This window comes from Balaenoptera acutorostrata, chromosome 11, assembly GCF_949987535.1.
Source record: "Balaenoptera acutorostrata chromosome 11, mBalAcu1.1, whole genome shotgun sequence".
NCBI classification, from domain to species: domain Eukaryota; kingdom Metazoa; phylum Chordata; class Mammalia; order Artiodactyla; family Balaenopteridae; genus Balaenoptera; species Balaenoptera acutorostrata.
Genome location: NC_080074.1, coordinates 16,621,829 through 16,642,377, shown reverse-complemented (window position 1 = coordinate 16,642,377; position 20,549 = coordinate 16,621,829). Strand labels below are relative to the sequence as shown.

The 20,549-nt window shown below is 43.7% G+C and overlaps 1 protein-coding gene across 2 annotated transcripts in view; it reads left to right on the top strand.

The window, feature by feature from the left end:
- Window positions 1-13,029: 13,029 nt before the first annotated feature.
- The window catches only part of TCP11L2 (t-complex 11 like 2), a 41,099-nt gene continuing 33,579 nt past the window's right edge, over window positions 13,030-20,549 (top strand). For both annotated transcript variants that reach the window (XM_057557369.1, XM_057557368.1), the window contains exon 1: window positions 13,030-13,196. The gene's annotated coding sequence lies outside the window, so the exon portion shown is untranslated. The remainder of the gene's footprint in view (window positions 13,197-20,549) is intronic.

Below are 20,549 nucleotides of genomic sequence, written 5' to 3'. Positions count from 1 at the left end.
TATAGAGAAACTGGAACATTCATACAGGGCTGTTGGGTTGTAAAATGGTACAACCACTTTGAAAAACCAAATTTGCAGTTTCTTAAAAAGTTAAACATACACCTAACATATGATCTAGCTATTCCATTCCTAGGTATTTACAAAAGAGAAATGAAAGCACATGCAAGTACAAAGAGTGGTCCATGAATGCTCATAGGAGCTTTATTTGTAATATCCCCAAACTTTTTTTTTAACAAATAATTTTTTTAAATTAATTAATTAATTTTTATTTTTGGCTGCCTTGGGTCTTTGTTGCTGCCCGCGGGCTTTTCTCTAGTTGCGGCGAGCGGGAGCTACTCTTCTTTGCAGTTCACAGGCTTCTCATTGGGTGGCTTCTCTTGTTGCAGAGCACGGGCTCTAGGCGCGCGGGCTTCGGTAGTTGTGGCACTCGGGCTCAGTAGTTGTGGCTTGCGGGCTCTAGAGCGCAAGCTCAGTAGTTGTGGCGCACGGGCTTAGTTGCTCCTTGGCATGTGGGATCTTCCCGGACCAGGGCTCGAACCCGTGTCCCCTGCACTGGCAGGCGGATTCTTAACCACTGTGCCACCAGGGAAGTCTCTCCCCCAAACTATTAACACTCCAAATGTCAATCAGATGAATGGATAAGCAAATTGTGGTACAACCATACAACGTAATGCTATTTAGCAATTAAGGGGAATTAATTACTGATACACTTAACAATATGGATGAATCTTAAATTAATTTCATTAAATGAAAGAAGCAAGACCAAAAAATAAGACATATTGTCTGATTCCATTTATGTAAAGTTCTAGAAAATTGAAACCTTTAGTGACAGAAAGCAGATCAGTGGTTGCCTGGAGATGAGGGTGGGGCAGGGTGGGATGGTAGAGAGAGAATACCAACAGGTGTGAGGAAACTTTTGAGGGTGATGGATATGTTCACTATTGTGACTGTGGTAAGAGTTTCATAAGAGTTCATATAGGTCAAATTTTATCAAATTGTACACTTTAAATACATGCAGCTTATTGTATGCCAATTATACCTCAATAAAACTGTTAGACACACACACAGTGAGTAAGCCCAAAACCCTCTCTTGAATTTACCACTGATACCAATTTTATGATCATCTTTCTGGACATTTGCACAACAGGGATCATATTATACACTACGCTAACAACTTGCTTTTTTCACTTGGATATTTTTTGTGTGGTACACACAAATCCACCTCATTCCTCTAAATGGCTTACTGGTAATCCAGTGCGTGAATGTTTTGTGATTTTTAACATATCCTCCATTTGAGGACATTTAAGTGACTTCCAGTTTTTGCTGGAGAATTTTTTTAATCAGTACAGCTCTTTTCTGAGTTATGGGCACCTGACTTAGAAGCTTCCTGCCAGTGAAACAACCCCTTGCTGGTGCTTTCTCCTCTTCTTTGCCAGCAACCAAGCTGTTCTGGCTTACTTACTCCACCTGGTGGGCAGTGTGGGAAACTGCCAAAGATTTGTTATTTTTCCAGTGTGAGTGGGTCTTGACAACAATTTGCCCTTCTCAAATCCATCTTGTCCCTGGATACCAGAGTGACGTTTCTAAACATAAATCTGATCCTCTCACGCTCCTGATGAAAACTCATCACGTAGAATAAACACAGAGCCCCTTATCAGAACATACAAAGTATTAATACTCTGGCCCTTGCCCAGCTCTCCAGCCTCAATTTTGGTAACTCCCTTCCCGGCACTTTGTACTCCAGAAATACATAACCAGTTATAACTCTCTAAACACACAGTGCTGCTTCATACAGCCATATCTTTGCATCTGCTATTTGCCCTCCTTGGAGTGTCACTCTGCCCTCTCCTATTCCATGTTTTCCTGGTAAACTCCTATTCAGCCTTCACAACCCTACTGAAGAGTACCCTCCTCTGCAATGGGGTTTGGTTAGCAGTTTACAGTCTTGTCCGTTTGGAGGCTACAAGGAAACTATACTAGCAAATGGAGAGTTTCCTGACTTTTTCCCTATTTCCTCAGGAGAGAAATTGTGGAGTCATCATGACTCTCCTTTTGCCTCATTTGGGATCCAAAGGAAGATATTTCATCCTTTTATGCATTCACTCAGCAAATATTTATTTGTTTCACTGTTTCAGGCACCAATATAGGCAAGTAGGATACATAAGTGAACGAAACACTGCAGTAATGGAAGTTAATTCTAATGGAGGAAGAAAAACAACACTAATAAACACAAGTAAGCACATTTTGTAGTATGCTAGAAGATGTTAGGGGAAAAAGAAAAAGTCAAGCAGATCAGAGGGTTCTGTCTATAAAGATATGCATATCAAAATGTACAAGCAAACAGAATATCGCTGCTATGGGAGATGATTTCCCTGCTGTTTAAGCCAGTTTGAATTGGATTTCTGTTCCTCAAAGCCAAAAGCATCTGAACTAAACCAAGGCACCCGCCTTGGCATGCCTTCCTTAAGAGCAATGGTTGACATCCACTAGTTCCATCTGTTCCTTTGACAAGGAAAAATTAATTACAAGGAGATGCCATAGTCTCAGATTCCATTTGGGGATTTTCCTGAGGGCCTTTGATGACACTATGTTCTTACTCATGTACCATTCAATTATTTCCATCCCAGGTAATCTCCTTCTCACTGTCAGACATGGAATTAAGACAGCTTCACTTCAAAGGGAACTCCCAGGTCAGGCAGGATTCCAAAGGAGCACAGCCAACTGCTATTCATAGGCATGATCTATGCAAGGGACAAGGCCACCAGCACAACCCCAGGACAACCAGCTTCATCTCCAGCCTGAATAGCAACCACAGCCTCCCAACACTTCTCCCTGCTTCCTTCTTGCTCTGCTAGGCTGTTACCTTCACGCAGTCAGGGTGATTCTTTTAAAACATCTATCACATCCTGTCCCTTCTCTCCAATCGCTTTTCATCACTTGTGTGATCTGGCCCTGGGTTACTTCCAACCTCCCACCCCCAACCCCTTCCCCACCACATTCCAGCCACGCTTGCTTCCTAGCTGTTTTTTTAAGTATGCCAATGTGCTCCCACCCCCTTTGCACTTTTTCCCTAACATCTTCTCTTTTTTCTCCATTTTCCCTAGGATTAAAAAAAAAAGTAGATTGGCGAGTCTAACAAAGAGAAAACAACTAAGTAATGTGGGATGTAGCCATTTGCCCTTGCTTTTAAAGTCTGCACACATTCCTATTTCTCACCTCTGTGCCTTTGGTCATGCTGTCTTCTTATTTAGAACACTGACTCCCTTTCTTCTTCCAGCTAACGCACTAACTCACCCATCACGACAACCTTAGGGTAGCTCATTCATTCATTCATTCATTCATTCACAAAATATTTATGAGGAAACAAACAATGCACCAGATGCTACACCAGGCACTGGAGAGACAGCCATGAAGAGTGATGCAGCCCTTACCTGCATGGGGTCCAAGTGGAAGGAAGAGATTTAATAGGATATTTAATGAGACAGCGATGGTATCAGTTTCATCTGCAGCCACAAGAAAGTGGCCGACAACTACTCCCCTGTCTCTAAGGGAGATGTCAGACTACTTAGATAGGACTTACCAATGAGGGGGTCAAAAACAAGTTTTGTGACTGATGGCTCCTCATCCACTCAAAGGTAGAGAGGGTTAGACTTAGAGAGTCCAGGAGAGACACAGCACATAAATAGGGAAGTCATGGAAGGGGACAAGGGTACCTGCGGAAGAGATGTGGGCAGGTTGAGAACAAGAGGGACAAGTCATCTAAAGGGCTCATCAGGGGAAGAAGAACCTGCAAAGACTGGGAAGGAATAGACAGAGAGGTGGGAGAGTCTGATGCACAGAAACAAAGCAAAGAATGTGCTTGAAGATGCGGAGAGTGTTCAAACTGCGACATTTACTATACAGAGATCAAGTAGCTTGAGGACTGAGAATTCACCATTGGATTTGGCACATGGAGGTTTTCCAGGAACCTCCCTCACAATTCTCAAACTAGCCTAAATGCACTTCTTCTGTGCTCCCTTGGCATCCCGGGTGCTTTTTAAAAACCATACTCCCTTGAAATTATCTGTATTATTCTCTCCCATGAGACCATAGCTATTTAAATTTAAATTAGTTAAAAGGAAATAAAATTCAACATTGTGTTCCTCAGTTGCACTAGGCACATTTTAAGTTCTCGGTAGCCACCTGTGGCTTGAGTACACTGAGATTATAGAATAGTTCCATCATTGCTGAAAGTTCTATCGGACAGCGTTGCTCCAATCTCGGTCACTGACCACAACAGTAGCATTTCCGAAGTATCACATCAAGTGACATTCTTAGGTCACTACTTCCCATCTTCCTTCTTCCTCCAGTGTCCCCGTCCTAATGGATATTCATTCCCACAGAACCTCAAGCCCCTTGACTTTATCCGCAGAGCTGAGCCTCAGACCTCAGCTGGGGCACCCATGGAGGGGCATACCATATCCCTTCCAGCCTCATCGTCTCCCTCTAGCGCACAACCCCACCCCAATTGTCATAGCCTTAACAGGGAGCCCCTAGCAAAGGAGAAATGTAACCTGTAGGGTCTCAGCCTCAGCCTTTTCATGCATTACAAATCAGAGCACAGAAGGTGGGTTAGGGGTGAGAGTCAATCATTTAATAACTGGCTGACCCCCTAACAAACCTTCCCTGACGCATTCTCCCATCCACCTCCCCCATCATGTTCAGTCCCCTTTCTGTGCATTATTTTTTCCATAGCACTTACTGATACCTAAAGTCATAGTATATATTTGTGATTTGTTATCCACCTTCCTTCCTAAATTGTAAGCGCTTGGAGGCCTGGGCCCTTCCTTGACTATCTTGTATCTCGAATGCCTAGGATAGAGCTTGACACATGGTAATTGCTCTATAAAAGCATGCTCTATATTTATCATATGTTATGTAAATGCTATATGTCATGTATGTTATTATTAAAAATTATATTTAATAAAGGTATATAATACAGCTATATTTTTATATAGTTTATATATATTTATTACGTTATATAATAAATGAAATGTTATACATTTATTTCATATATTGTATATATAATAAATGAAGGTATATATAATTATAATCTATATTATATATGTATATTATGTATTGATTATATTAATATACTTTTAAATTTTATATATATATGTATATACTAAATGAAGTTAAAGCCAACTGTTCCAAATCTAAATAACAGCTTACTTCTCACTCTCATAAAGTCCAAATGGACTTTCCCAACTGGCAGGCATCCAGAGACCTAGGTTCCTTCCATCCTATGACTTCTATCTTCTAGGGGAGAGTGGTATCTAAGGGCCATCCTGGAAAGGGACACCCATCCCTCCCCTCCCCTTCCATTGGCCAGAACCAGGTCACATGTTAACATCTAACCTCTGGGAGGCAGTGCACCAGAAGGAAAAGGAAACACAGGTATGAGTGCCTAGCCAATCTCGACACATATTCACATATACATACATTTCATTTTATTTTCATGGGATTTCCAAGTAGTTGGGCATTATTCTTCTCATTTTATAGATAAGATTGTTCAGACTCTGTAAGGTTAAACTGCTTGCCTAAAATTATATAGCTAATAGGTGGTAAGGCTGGGATTCAAATCTAGATTCATTTTAATAAACCCACCTTCTTTTATGCTAATTTAATTTTTGCTAATTTCTCCCACTCCAGCTACTATCCCCCAAAGAAAATGCTTACATTGTTATGTGTCTTCATAAATAGTTAGAATGGTTTGAAACACTGGTTGATCAAACACCAATTTTCACAAAGTTCTGGGTAGTCCTAACTGATCTTTAATCTTTCTTGGCTTGCCTGGGGCTTATTTCAGCTTATCCTAGGTCCAGGAAATCTACATAGATTTTCCTTAAGAACCTCTCTGGTCAGCTCCCATGTAGTTCTGATCTTATTTAGAGAGATAGCAAGATATGTTTCCAATTTAAACAGAGATAGGGGAATGTATTTCCTTCCTAATTTCACAGCTATCTCCCTAATCCCTCTGACTACCTTGTATATTTCCTGGTTTTCAATCAAAGCAAAAAGGAAAAGGGGAAAAAAGGTTATATTTAAATTTGTCAGAGTTATTTCTCTTCCCTTCCCCGCTCTGCTCTGGGTTCTTGGGGACTACATTTCCCAGCCTCCTTTGCCAACTGGCTTCAGGGTTTGACACTGGAGGGAGACAGGAGGGTAGGAAGAGGGGAGACGCACCCACTTCTGTCCCTCCTCCTCCCCTCTTCCACCCTCCTCCTTTAGAAAGCCTCTCCAGCAAGGCTTATCTCCTCTATGGTTTCACCTCCTACTCCTCAGTCCCTCCTTCTCTGGCCTCACCTCCCACTGGACAGTCCTGACACCCAGGCTCTGCTTTTGTCCTTTTATTCTTTTAGCTCTAGGGATGGAAGTAGCTTTCCCCTGATTCTATTATCTGGATTGTTTCACCAGCCCGTAACAGGACTTTTAGCTCTTCCTTCCCGTCTATAACTTCTTTTCCCTATTGAATTCCCTCTATTTAACTATACGGAACAGACTCTTGTTTTCCTGAATGGATCCTGAGTTATTGGCCTAATGGGTAGAGAATAGTAATATTCATATTGATATGTCAATACTGGCCACTCTGTCAGGCTCATTCATTAGCTAAGTAAATGGCTCCTGTACCACCAACTTGATGGATTCAAATTTGTTCCCTGGCAGAACTTTAAATTATCACATGTCACAGATCTTTAAGTCATTCAGGAAACTGTTGCCCAGTTGAAACTATAAATATTAAATCAGTATATAACAAGAGTATAATAATAGTAGCTATAGTTTATTGATCCATACAATGTACGTGGCGATCTGCTCAACTCCTTATATACATTATCTCTGAGTTCTCCGACGAACTATGGGGTATTTGCTCTAGTCAACATTCTTAGTGGCAAATTATAGACACCTACTTTGAATAGATATACTAGAATGCTTTTGGGTAGTTCATGGAATTAACAGGAAGGCCGAAGATCCAGGCTTGGGAAAGAACAAAAGGAAGTCAGGCATAGCTATCTTGTCACAGGGATGATCTGCTTAGGACTCCATGCATTGGGACACCACCACTGCAGGCTCTGTGAATCATCCCTACCTGCCCGTGGTGGGCAGCATCTAATAGGTATGCTTAGGTCCCATGCCCATGGCCCAGTGAGGGTCTGGGAAGAATGTCTTTTCTCCTTTCAGCTTTGGTAGTAAAGTATTAATGGGATTACCACATTACCCCCTTTTTGGCTTCTATAGTAAATAGTAATAATGGGACTACCATTTGGGAAGCTGGACCACCAAAATGACAAATGGCCCCCACAATATCACTATCCATATTTTATACCTATGAAGATAAAGCATATGTATCGATATAATGAGTGATACATATGAGCCCTCTGGTCTGTGTGAATCCAAAGCATTCCCTCTTTCCACCAGAATACATTTGTTCTTTATATACAGGTAGTTTGTACCTGAATTGATTTGCTCTTTGAAAACTTTGATCTACATATATTTGTAAAATTTTAAAAATCATTTTTAATTTACAAGTATAATCACAATAGCCTTCTATTAAATAAAGAAGTCGGCTTGAGCATTAAAATTCATTTGACCACAATTATGTTGTACCCAGATTTTCAGGATTTGCTAATTATGTAGTTAGAGGTATACTCTTAACATGAACAATCCCTATCAGGGAATCGGCCAGAAACACCTTGCTGTTTACTTGCTTCTTTACTCCAGATTTTCTTAGCAGAATTTACTTTTTTTTTCTTTTTCTGACTGCTTCATATATACATATGAGAGATGCATGGACAGCTTCATATCTTAAGAGAGTTGGCACCATTTCATTCTCCTCGCTACCTGGAAGGCACAGCCACCCCAGTACCTGGTCCAAGCACCCTTCTAGAGTAATGCAATGTGATTATAAACACTTTGGGCACTTAGTTGATACAGTCCTGGTATGCTTGTTGGCATGTTGTTATGGAAATTAAATAATAATGCCAATAGGTAATACTTTGCATGTGACTGTGTGTGTGTGTGTGTACAGAAGCCACAAAATGAGCTTTGTTTTCTATTCTTGACCAGCCAATCCAGTGGGTCACTCAATATCCCTTTGCTCAGTCATAAACCCTGTAATACCTTCTACTAGAACCCTATGCAACTTAAGTAAAAACTGTTGTACAGACACCTGAATGTGCGGGGCTCTCAATTTTTTATCTTCAAAAAGTAATATAATTACTTAAGTCCCATACCACTTTGGTTTATCATCAAAGGAAAGAAACCCTTAGAGGTTGCAGGTGGGGCAAAACATGTTTTTAAAATCAAAGTAAATTCCATGCACCTTGACTGTCTAAGAATTGGGCTTGAAGGGAACAACTTAAAAAGTAAAGATGAGTATTCCACCCCCCCAGCATAAATAATTTTGACATACCTTAGTGAAGGGCCTTTTGCAAATCTATTCCTTTCCATAGTTTACATAAAAAGCTCCTTTTCTTATCATGACTTAAAAAAAATATGAATATAAAGGAGATGGTAAAACTGTTGTGTAGTGTTAATAGCCCTCCATCACTAAGGCATATTTAGGAGGACATTCAATGATAAAAGTAGTATCATTGTGAGGCCATGTGAAATTACATTAATAATGTATGAATGAATACATTCTCATTGTAAAAAAAGTAAGCCATTTGTATGTATATAGAATAAAGGAGGAACATCTGCCAACTTGCCTCCTATACAGTTGGGAGGCTAACTTTTTAGTCCATTTCTATGCATGTCATGTATACAAAATACATACATGTGCTCTCTAGTGCCAGCTCTCTCTCAAGCATAAATGGTATCACCGCACAGTGACTGTTCTATAATTCATGTTTTTATGTTGAACGCTGTATCTGAAGAGTCACATTTCTTAATCTTTTCCTTTATGTCTTCTGGGTTTTCCCTTTAATTTTAGAAGCTCTTCCGCCACGCCATTGGGTGTTTCAACTGATTTTTAAATTGAGGGCCCAAATCTTCATCCATGGTTGAATGAAGGACTATGAAGACATTTAGAAAACAACTGCCTGCTGGCCCAGAGGTGGGGTAGAGAGCATGGCTGTCTTGGCTGAGCTCTGAGCCATCATCTCTTTGGCCTCTCATAGGTGTTCCTTTGAGCTTCATCTCTCCTTGGCCCCTCCCACTTCCTGCCCAGAGTTGTCCTCACTGCTGGCCCTCGCTCTCTTTTTTGGCTTTCCAAGGGACAACAGTGGTTCCCAGGTAAGTGGAGGGGGCCCATGGAGGGTTAAGGGGGGTACTAATTAAGAATGGTTTTCTTTTTAGTATGGTAGGTGTGAGGCAATTGGAATGAGAAATAATCTCCAATTTTACACCAATTCAGTTGAGTAGAGTCAGGGGAAAAACTGGTTTTGGTGAGTTGGAAACTTGATCAAGAATCAACATTTTGATTCTCTCTCAGAACTGGTAAATGATCTAAATCTGCCTTATATTCAAGACCAAAAGAAAAAAAAATGACAAATCTGCCAAGAAGGTGTGGTTAAATTTTGAACATTTAGTGACCGATCATCTTGTTCATGTATTAGCCAAATTATTTTTCTTCCTTCTACTTTCTATTGCCTTTTTTCCCCCCTTTATTGCTTTTTAGTCCTTCTTAGCACGTTAAGATGGACAGGGGAGAGAAAAAGAGATGGGATTCCATTTAATCAATTTTTCTACTTACAGTGGAGTCATATATTATGTGAGGGGTTAGGTTCTAAAGAGAGACCATAAGGTCAAAATCATGTGCAGTCAAAGTTATCCTTGAAAATTCCTTAAGTGGACCGTAAGACCTTGGAAAAACATTTTTTCTTTTCTTTTCTTTTCTTTTTCCGGCTGCTCAGCTTTCAGGATCTTAGCTCTCCTACCAGGGATTGAACCCCGGCCGCGGCAGTGAAAGCGCCGAGTGCTAACCACTGGACCACCAGGGAATTCCTGGAAACAGATATATGTTTCTTCACCTGAGCACTAGATAAAGTAACTGACTTGCATTTGAGGACAGATAAAGGGAAAATAAGCACCTTCAAACACTAGACTCATATTCTGTGTGGTGAGATCAGGACCAGCGACATGATTTTCGAGGTCTTGTGCAAAATGAAAATGCAGAGCTTCTTGTTTAAAAAATATTGAGAATTTCAAGTTGGCAGCATCAGAGCATTAAACCTAGTATGGGGCTCTTCCAAGGTCAGGGTCTTGAGGCACTGCATGCTCACGAAACCAGCCTTGGATAAGAAGTTTGGAACATAATGAGAAGCTTGGAAACGGAGATCAACTCGGGAAAGCGAAGCCTCACAACTCCCACAGAGAGAAGAAGGGGTTAAAATCATTGGCAGAGTTCCAGTTATGCTGCTGTGCTCCACACTCCCAGTCCCATCTCTGTCTAGTTGAATTTGCATTACACTAGATCAGCACAAGATGCAGCCCTGCTACAAAAGTTAAATGGCTGAGAGGTTGCAAATCCATATTAAAATTACATTTTGGGATTTTCTGATTTATACAAGGCTTCACTGTAATTTAAAACTCAGATTTAAGATGTGTCAAAGGAAAAGTAGTATTTACATTTCTTTACCAAGCAAAAATTTTGATCTGTCCTTTGTCATTTGCCAAAGGTAACAGATCAAATTTAATCTATTGTGTAATTTAAACAAACTGCATTACCATGAGTTCTCTAAGTGATTCAAAACAGAAAAGTTAGAAAAATTAGGTGTGATGTCTTCTTCAAATAAAAAGCTAATTATTTTACTTACTAAAGAGGTTGACTTTTCAGACAGTTTTTTTGGAAGGTCATGAACATAATCTGAGCAAGGAGGATTTTATTCTATGACAGCCTGAGCTCTCTGAGTAAGAATATGATACAAGGCTCTTTTATTTTTTAAGGAAACTGCCTAATGTTTTACAGTACTGTATTTCTTCAAAGTGATTTTATATACAAGCCAGGCTAAGGACAATTAGTCAGGTAATTGACCAAAAGGTTTCCAGATAGCAAGTTATTTAACGTTGATGTAATAGAAGATTGTTTTTCCAGGAGACTTTTTCTCCTTTGCATGGGTCTCTGGTTTTACCCTACTCTTCTGCCTCAAGGTTCTCACACCAGCATAGGCTGAAACTTGCCTCATCTGCTTTGACAAAAATTGATTCCTCATGGCTTTGAGAGTTACGTATTTGAGCTTTAAAATAAGTGCCATGCCCAGGGTCAGGCAGCTGGTGACCCAGGTAGACTGGACAACTCTCCGGACTCATGCTTACCTGCTTCACATTATTTAATATGGCAAAACAACACTTAAGCCCCTGCAAAGCTAACAAAGGAAGCAAAGCTGCAATGTATCATTGTCACAGTGTCCAGAAGTTTGGGGGATATTTTTACTTAATCTTTCTATTGTGGAATCTTTAGGGTGGTGATGGCAGTTGTGTGGTGGTTGTTATTTGGCAAGAATTGAAATTAGAGGCTTCTGTCAACCTGACTTCTGATTCCAACAAACGCTATAAACAAGGTTCATAGGAAAGAACCTGGGTGGCAATAGCATTTTCTCTTTAATCTCTTGATTTGTAACAAGTTGTGTATTTTAGGAGAAGGGAGGAGAGAGTGGCATAAGGAGATACAAATACTACAAATTTATACAGATCACCAGCTAAGGTTGTTCAGAGTGGTTTGCCAAATAGTTTCAACAACACTGATTGAGTGCTTACTGTGTACAGCTCTAAGCACTGCTTTATCTCATTTCATCCTCACAAAAACCCAATGAGACAGTTACCATGTTTCCCCATTGACCAAGATCTCATAGTAGTGTGAGCCCATGTTGTGACACTGAATGATTCCATCTAGGTTAACTGGCTTTCTGCCCTCCTTTAAAATGTTGCTTGTCTGGTTCTTTTTCTAGAACCAATTTTGCCTTCACAATCCAGACATGATTTCAGCACTAAACGGAAGTACTTGAGCCTATACAAAAGTTACTTACATTCTTGCATGAAACTGTCTTTCAAATAACACCAATGTACACCTGACAGAAGATACTGTGGCTTTCGTGTGTGCGGTTGGGGGAAGGGTGTTTCTGTACACTCTGAAGCACACCCACAGCAGAGCCGAACAGTAGGCCTGACCGCACCGAGCTCCCTGGGACTGCTTATTTACATTAACCACTGTCGAAACTTCTCTGGGAGATAGATGCTGAAGAACCCTAGGGGAAGTAAGATGCTTTATCTTTTGCGTGCACACGAAGTTTATGTCTTCAGAGAGCCTGGGTGGGTGTGACTCCCAGGAGCTAATCGTCCTGTCCAGCCATATGCAAATCTGGACTCCTGTTTCTGTGGAGGTGCAGATACAAAAATAGGTAACAAGTTGGTTGCTGACGTGCGTGGGAATGCACTTGCCCGTATGTGGGTTGGGTTATCTCAGTTTAGACCGTGTGATAGTGGGCACTTAACTTGGATCGCCCAGTCTAGATGAGGGGTGTTCGGGCTGTAAAAGTTCCACGCGCGGCCGGGGACCTAGCAGCATTGCTTACGGTGGTGCGCCCCGGGAGCCCGGGGTCGGGGGAGGTCAATCCAGCGCTCCACAAGCACCTCCGCCCTGTCCCCAGAATCCCCGTTCCGCCCCCAGAATCCCCGCTCCTCCCCCAGACTCCCCGCTCCGCCCAGTCCCCAGCGTCCCGACAGGCCCCGCCTCCAACACCGAGAGCTGGGGTAGGCACTGCTGCCCCAGTTCCGTAAACACTTCTCTCCCCGCCCCTAGCAGTCCCCGGACCGCACCACTCTCAGCCCACAGGGGGGGAACCGTTCCCTCTCTCACCCAGAACACACCCAATCCGAGCTCTCCTTGGCCTCTTTCATCCGAAGATGAGGAAAATATCCTGTATTAGGTCAGATCTGTCAGAGCTCGGACATCGAAGCTGAAGTGCCCTAGATTTCCCCTTCTCCCCGATGCCGTCTTCCCCCCTCTCTCCGGTTACGTGGTGGCCACGCCGTGGCTGCCTCTCTAGAGTCCCTCCCGGCCCTTTAAATGCCGCGTGGTGGGGGACCGGGGAGGCTGAGGGTTGCTGGACTCGTGGGCTTCTGAGGTGTTTGTGCCGTGCTGGGCGAGGGAACACCCAGAGACTCCTGAACCGGGCTCACTCAGTCGCCTTTCTCCTCCGCCTGTCGCCGCGCCGGAGCCGGTGCGTACCATTCCGGGGGAGGGGGTCGCGGGCTCTGAGGCGATGGGCCCGGGCCGGCGGAGAGGGACACGTCGCCCCCGGGCAGCCCGAGGGTCTCCCCCACCCCCGCTCGGAGCGCCGTCCTGGGACCCGGGGGCAGGGGCGGTAAAGGCCCGCTCCTTGCTCCCTCAACCCGCCACATCACCTTGTTTGACCTCGAACCGCCGTCCCGCGTGGGAGCGGGGCGCGGGCGCCGAGTGGTCACGGTGGGTGTTGGGGCGACCGCGGGCTTCGGGCCCTGGAGGCGCCAGGGTTGGGGCCGCTTGGCCTCTGCTTACATCCCCCTGGGTCCGTGCCAGCGACCGCGCCGCGAGCGGCTTCCCACCATCGGGGCTCCGGGAGGGGGCATCCTGTCGCCTGCGACCCCTGGCCCGGGTGGGCGAACTGAGTCGCTGTCGGGGCCGGGCGGGGCCCCAAGTGCGTGTTTGGGGTTTGTTGCCTGGGTTTCCTCGGTGCTCGGCTCGGCCTCCGCCGTCCCCTCCCCCAAGGGTTTGTTTTGACAGGAAACGTGCTGCTGGAGGGGAGGGGCGCCCAGAGGACGTGGGCGAGGGGTGTGCAGATGCGTCCCCACGACTGTACCCTCAGTTGCAGGGAAGAGGCGGGACATGCCCACCAGGCCCGGGCTCGAACCCCTGGGGCTGTCAGGGATGGCTTGTGCTTCCCAAGGCTGCTACTCTGCGTGGCGCCACTTCGGGTCACAGCGATGATTTGAGGTGGCACGTGGACGAACGTGGTTAAGTGTTTTCGTTAGTATTAAGAAAAACTGTTCCCTTAAACCGAGAGATTTCACAATGATATAAAGTTTCCTTTCAAACTAAGTGTATCTAAGTGCAAAAATCTCGTTCAGATAAAGAGAAGTGTTTGATAGAGCACAGGTGAGGATGGAAATGTGGAAACAGGCGTGAAGAGTGGCCCTCAAGTGACTAAAGTTTATGCTGTCTTCGATGGTTATCCTGTTACTTTCACCTTGAAGAAACTAGACAAGCTGTCCTTGTCCCCAGTCGGCCCCTCGGCCCCCAAGATCCCCTTGGTCCCATGGGTCTCCAGCCCAGTCAGAGACCTTGCTCTGTTCCACCTGCCAAACTTAATGAGGTTACGACAGTGGTTCCCACTGCAGGAGGCGCTCTGCCTGCCTTTTCCTCTTGCCTCCAGGGATTTCATCTATCACCCTGGCAGCCCGTGGAGTTTTCCCGACTTGAAGTGGCCCAGAGCTGAAGATACCCAGTCGTGTGTGGAAGCAGCTTCAGTGCCGTTTTGTGGAGGGTTGAGGGCCCAGAGGGGGAAACAGGTACTAAAACAGGCCAACCAGGGGTGGGAGAAGAAGTGTTTTCAAGTGTGAAAAGTGCCTAGAAATCCTTCTCCCTGACGTTGTAATGTTATGTGTGGCGTGAACATCTGCTTTTTTGGACAATGACTGGCTTTGTTGGCTTTTATCTAGCTCTTTGCTGGCTCTAATTTGATGAAGACCAGTATTCTCTAGCTGGATGGAGCAGGCACCCACCTCTCTGCCCTGTGGTTTCTGCTTTGCTGCGTGTGAATAACTTTTTAAGCGCTGCTGCTGTTTAGGACTGGTTCTAAAGCAGCACTTTTGCAGAAGATGAAGATTTTTCCTTATCATCTGCATTGTTTTCTTCAGAGCCCAGTCCTACTCCTCTGACTCCCTGCCCTTTACTACAAATATATGAATGCTTGTCCTTGTAGCTGACCTTGATCTGGTCTTGAAGAACGATACCCGCTAGATATTTCTTGAAATTTTCTCTTTTCATGACTTAACCTTAATTGAATGGGTTCCATTCCTCAGGGCCCTGCTGGATAATCTGAATAATTCACTTCAAGATGCTTTTGACTCATGCTAGCTATAAGCAATTAACCCTTTTGATAATATTTGGGTTTTAAGGAGGGATTTTGCAGTGCATAAAGAATGGCTCCCTGATAGAGGATTTTCAGTCACTCTAGTGGGGTGGTTGAGAATAATTTTGGTCAATGGACTCTTTCAGTGATGCCCTTCACGGTATAGCACTTAAGCAGACACCCCGGGGGTAAGGTCAGCTTGTTACCCTATGTGCAAGTGTCCACATGGTAGCGGGTAGATCTATGGCAGAGTGGGAGTGGAAAGAATGAGCAGTACGCCAAATTTTCTCCAGCCATCCTAGAGTGGTAAAGAGCACAGGCTTTAAGGACCCACTGCCTGGATTAGAGTTGTGCCTCTGCCGCTGCTATGAACCCTCAAGCAAATAACTTAACCTCTCTGAGCCTCAGGTTCTTATCTATAAAACAGGGATAATGATGATACCTTAGCTAACAAGGTTATGATGAAGATTCAAGAAGAGAAAACATTTTAAGCACTTATCATGGGGGCCGAGTCATAGTAAGTATTCAATAACTGTTAACTCCAATTGTTATTATTTGCTATCAGTTAGCATTAGGAGGTTGGAAAGGCACAATATAAGAGTTTCTCTAAGCTCTGGGACTGTGAGTCTTTGCTAATTTGCTAATTTGCACTGGGAATTGGAGAAGGGAGACATAGCTTCTTCCCACAAGGAGCTTAAAATTTAGTGGCGAGGCAGATTTGCAGAAAACAACTATCGTGCTTTAAATGACTACATAATGGGAATATGAGCAGTGAGTGAGGCAGAGGAGAAGGGCGGCCCAAGTTGTCTTTTGAATAGAACATGGCTTAATTTGTTCATCAGTGATGCTCACTGAGCTCCTTCTCTATCCCACGTGGTGTTCTAAGCTCTAAGATGACGAATTTAAATGGAATTAGTGGGGATATTAAGGAAGGTCACTTTGAAGTTGTAACATTTGCTTTCAAATCTGAATGACAACAAGGCTCCAACCACACAGAGATCAGGGAGAAGAACATCCCATTGGAAGAGAAAAGCAGGTACAAGTGCTCCAAAGGAGGAAGTTTGGCATGTCTGAGGAACCCAAAGAAGGCCATTGTGTCCAGAGCATGAAGGATTAGGGAGAGAGTGGTAACAGAATGAAGTGGGCAGAGGCCAGATCACAGAGGGGTTATAAACCACTGCCAAGAGACTTCTTAAGAAAAGGGAACCCACCTGGAGAAGAACTCTTAAAAGCGATGATTTCTTTTGCCTTTTCAGAAGGGCTCTCAACGATTTCCTGTTTTATTCACTAGGCACTGTTCAAGAAGGACATTGGGACGGGTTTGACTGTCTAGAAGAGCTTCTGTAATAGAGTATATCTAAGCTATTGTAGTGGTGGGAACAATCAAGATCTGAAAACTACAGGAGACTGGGCTGTTCTGAATTAGGCTTGAACTTTTGGTTCAGTACTTCTCTTTTAACCTTTTGCTTGGAAATAATTTCAAACTTACAGAAAAAGTTACAAGAACAGTACAAAGAACTCCCTATTGTCTACCTTTTACTCATATTCACCTACTAACCTTTTGCTTCATAGGCTTTATTGTTTTGTCTTTTTCTCTCTCGTTGGAGAGAAAGTTGCATATATCGCGGGCCTTTTTTCCTAAATGCATAATCACAGCACATTTATCAACTTCAGTAAATTTAACATTGTGATACAGACAGTAGATTCAAGTATTGTAACCATGTTGTCAATTGATGTAATAATGTTCTTTATAGCATTTTTTTCTTTGGTACGGGATGCAATCTAGGATCATCTATTGCACTCGGTTGTCAAGTCCCCTTTCATCTGGAACATATCCTCAACCTTTCTTTGTTTTTTATGACATTGATATTTTTTTAAATTCATGACTTCCTCTAATAAGAATAAAATAATAATTGATATCTGTCAAGCACTTAGTAGGAGTTTAAGTACTTGACATAGACTATTTCAATTAATCCTCACAACAGTTCTACAAGGTAGATAATAATATTGTCCCCGATTCATAAATGGTAAGTTCCCTGTCTCCAGTCAGTAAATACCACGAGTCGAGATCAAGGATCCAGTCCACCTGGCTCCAGAGCCAGTGTTCTTACTGCTTCGGTGACATGTGCATTGTCACTAGTGGATCTTTGCAATCCTGAACCAGTGCAGGATCATTTGCAGATAGAGTTTGCTGCAGAAAGGAAATAAGGAAGTAAAGTCAGTCATCTGGATGCAGCCCGAGGATCACTGGCAAATTAGAAACTGATCTCTGCTCCATATGTGCTGGAACACAGGACTAGCCCCTTCAGGTCTCTGTGCCTGTTCCCTCCTCTCTAAAATGTCAGTGGTCATACTGCCATTCATTCCACAATAAGTATTCAAGTGCCTGCTGCCTCCCAGTCATTGACCTTGGAAGGAATGGCATAACATTGCCTTTATTATTATAAAATGTGGAATGGTACAATGAAAAATGTGATTATTCTCTTTGAATAGTGACACACTGGAGTGTCGGAGGCTTTGTTTTGGCGTTATCTTCTCTCTTCACATTGACTTTATGTTTGGCCAGTGAGTAAATCCTCCCAGGTAGGATGAGAAGTGGTGTTCCTGGAAAGTTGTTTGGTTTGTTTGTGAGTCGCAATGGTGAAGGTTAAGTAAATCTAGGTTTGTCAGTATGAGAAACGTTACCTTTCTTAAAGAAACAACCTGTTTTCGTTATCACTATTCTAAGAGAGAATCCAAGATAGCTTTAAAAACAGTCTAATTACTGTCAGTGTCTCTGAGTCAAGTAGCTTTGTCCCCAGATGACCTGTATGGAAATCCGAGACCAAGAAAGGTAAGAGCAAGTGTGAAGGAACTTGCAGAAAACGGTTTACACCATGATGGGCCATTTGCTTTTGACTTTTGTATTTCTAACAAATGCAAGAATTCTGTCCTAGGTTAAATACCAGTCTTTGTTATCTGTAGGGTAACATGCTTTTATCATCATGGAATAGAACTGTTCTTCCCGCTAGAGTTTTTAATGACTGAAATGATGATAATAACAACTACTAAAGCAAATAATACTAACAATAGCAAACATCTGTATCCTGTTTACTCTGTGTCAGACACTGTTCCAAGCACTCTACATAGATTGACTGAATGAAATCTCACACCAACCCTGTGAGTTAGGTATTATTAATATGAGGACACAGGCGATTTCTTGATAGAGTAATAGTGTGCATTTCGGCCTCAAAGAAAAGTTTCTGCTTGGATCCACTAAAACCCAGTTGTAATGTGGAGGCTTAACTAAACAAGAGTTGCTAAACATTTTGATGCTTTTACATTTTCTGTTACGTCCCCTATGCCAGAAACTCTACCTCCAGTGAATTGTTGGAAGAAAGCGTAGTTGCATGTTATTAAGTATGTCTGCCATGAGCACATTTAATTTCTCAGAGCTTCTAGTGATGCCTCATGGAACTCTGGGTTTATAGCACGTTAGCAATTCCTCACTGAAAGGCGCCTGGTAGCTGGCCCAGCCCCCTCCGAAAAATGAGGTGAAGAGAGCAGACTCGATGTGGATAAGGTCACGCAGCAAATCAACAACAGACCCAGGCCTTACACCCAGGACTTCTACCTCCTAACCTAGAGCTTTTTGTTTTTTTTAATCTTTGTACTTAGCTGCCTTGTTAAACACAGTTAAGAAACCTATGAAGTGTGCTGTTCAGCTGGAGTAGAAAAATGAAATGGATAGTTATACCTATTAACCCAGTGAATAAATTCCAGTGGATGGAAGCTCTTATTCACTCTTACTTGGAAAAATAGCCAAAGTGAAGAGAAATTGAGGGCAGAGCATCACAGCACATTTGTAACAGTTGAATGAATGAGAGAAATAATAAACTGGAAACAGAGTTTAAGATTTTCTAGTAAGAGTGTGACAGGACCAGGGAATATTGAGTCTTAAGCCTAATAAAGCAGGTTGAGGTGGGAGGTACTCTGCTCCAGGCCTTGAACTTTGACAGCAACAGGCCTGTAAATGTGAAGTGATATCAGTTTGCAAATGTTCTGGCTGCAGCTGTACCAGATGGGATTTAGTGATTCCCATTCAGCTAACACCGAATGCATATTTGTCACGTACTTGACGCTGATGATGGTGGACGAGACACAGTTCCTGCCTATTAAGGAGAGTCGGAAGTAGCCACAGGGGGAAAATAGCTACAAGGGTCTAAGTACTATTGCGCAGATACAAGAAATGTGCTGCAGGTGTACAAAGAAGAGTGCCCTTAGCTCTGGCCACGGCGTAGAGGGAAGGCTTCCTGGAGAAGCTAGCATTTTCGAGAAATGCCATCAGTGAGAAGATGTTGGCGAAGAGAGAAGGCTAGAGGGAAGGGTAAGCGCATCAGTTGGGATTTGGGGTTTGGTGGAATTGAAAGGGTTAGAGCAGACCCCTTTCTTCTGTCCTCTATCCCCACCCCCACCTGTCCCCCTTCCAGCAGACGGGAGTTAACGCTCAAGGAGAATGTAGTTTGCCTGGGGTAAAGGAGGTGAGTTCACTGCTGAGGATGCCAGGGGTCGGCCCTCAGTCTGTGTCCGAGGTGGTTGGCTTCTGGGCTTTAGGAGAAGGCGAGTGTATCTACTGGGGAGCTTCCTGGCAGCTCGTCCCCACTGCCTGCCCTTCGTTTTGCAGAGGCAGCCTCCAAGTTGGTGGTTTTCTGTTTGCGAAAGTGGTAGGCTGAGCACGGGTGCATTTCTACAAGTGGCAGGACTGGAGAGGTTGTTTAGGTGAGGCCAGGGGCAAGTGCCCTTGGCTTTTGACCTTTCGTAAGTCCCTCTCAGGCCCATCCATTTCTCTGTCATCACCCGAAGGATAAAGAATAGCACTGTTTCTCTCAGCAAAGGCTCGATCCCCCTACCTTGGTCCCAACCCCGCCTCTCCTTTCTCATGCTTCCTCAGCAATGCCTTGGTTTCCCTTTCCTTGTCCTCCAGCATCTGGCACACACAACTTTAGGTAACTGGACTTGAGAGCCATGAGAGGATGGCCCTGTGTATTTTGTTCACTGTTTCTTTTCCCAGTGCCTGGTGCATAGTAGGCACTTAATACACGTGAAAGGAATTATTGAAGAAACTGCAGGCATTTCCAGGCGTTCCATGGGTAGTTGTGGTTTCCCGTTCTGAGAGCTTTAAAAGCTCTGAGTACCTCATTGCTGGCTCAGGTTTAAAGAGACTCAGTGAACCCTTACTATCATTACCATCCGTTCAGGATTTGAGGTGCCTTTCGCCTCGGGCCCAGGTTTCCCCTCAGTGTCAGCTATCACCACACTCATATCAGGGCCAGCTTCCTCACAGGCCTGGCTGAGGATCCTGGGGTCAGGCCTGAGCATCCTGTGTACCCAGGATCTCCTTTCCAGGGCGTGACTGGGCCCAACTGCCCTGCCCTTCCCTGGGAAGCAATCTGATGTCCCAGAAACAGCCGTGGATGTAGAGTC